The sequence below is a fragment of the Tenrec ecaudatus genome, chromosome 8 (genome assembly GCF_050624435.1).
Source record: "Tenrec ecaudatus isolate mTenEca1 chromosome 8, mTenEca1.hap1, whole genome shotgun sequence".
Classification (NCBI taxonomy): Eukaryota; Metazoa; Chordata; class Mammalia; order Afrosoricida; family Tenrecidae; genus Tenrec; species Tenrec ecaudatus.
Window position 1 is genome coordinate 105,640,722 of NC_134537.1, and position 1,034 is coordinate 105,641,755.

General features: G+C 43.7%; 1 pseudogene; it reads right to left on the reverse strand.

Annotated features, from left to right (window-relative positions):
* Positions 1–239: 239 nt before the first annotated feature.
* LOC142454440 (dynein light chain 1, cytoplasmic pseudogene) lies at positions 240–508 on the reverse strand (annotated as a pseudogene).
* Positions 509–1,034: the final 526 nt, after the last annotated feature.

Consider the following 1,034-nt stretch of genomic DNA (forward strand, 5'->3'; position numbering starts at 1 on the left):
TGTAGAGTGGGTTGTTATGAGTCAGAATGGACTCAAATGGAATTTTTTTTTCCGTTTTGCTAATTGCTTTATAACCACAAAGGAGTACACAGGAGGTCCTGTACCAAACAACACAAAAAGGTTCAAAGGTGGAGGTGTTCCCTTAGCAAGGCTGAAGAGTCCAGTCTCTGGTATTTGGAATTTAGGCGGCAGTCCTTGGTTTTGGATGGATCACTGGGTGTGTGGGCACTACCCATGCTTTAACCAGATTTGAACAGAAGGATGGCCACTTGGCTCAGGTAGAAGTAAATGAAGTGCTTAGTTTCATGTGTCACATAACTACCAAAGTTTCTGCCCACAATGCAGTGCCAAGTGGGACTGTACTTCTTGTCAAACTCCTTCTTGATGTGGCCGCAATGTCCTTCTCTGTGTTGTATTTCTCCAGCGCCTGAGTCGCGCACTCCACTGAGTCCTGTTGCATCTCCTCAGACATGTCGGCATTTTTGATCACGGCCTTTCGGTCGCACATGGTTACCGTGAAGCACGGACTAGCCGACTGCGACGGTCCTGGGGGAGGGGGTAGAGCGGCTCAAACACAGCGAGAGCCGTCGCTACCGAAGCCGTGGCGCATCTCTCAAATGGAATTTAAAAACATTTTAATGACCTATCAATTTATGTTTTAAGAATTGAGATGATAAGCAAATTATAGAGTGTTATTAGTTTTAGGCAAAGGAATTCTTAGTATAAGTCATTGGTTACAATACCCTACCCTATGGCACTAAATATTCTCCAAATGCCATTGGGAACTGTGGCAGTTAAAGTTTTGTGTCAACTTGGCTGTGCCAGGATTCCCAATGAAGACCGAATAATCTCTTATGATGTTATTTACCACAAGTAGTCTCCTCCTTAATGAAATCTGATATGTGCAGCCAACCAGTTGTAAGAAGAGTAGGGTGGTGTGTAATAATCACACGACATCCTTGATCCAACAGATTGAAAAGCATTTTTAAGGGCCGTTGCTTTCTTCCAATAGAAGCAGATGCTATGTTAAATCT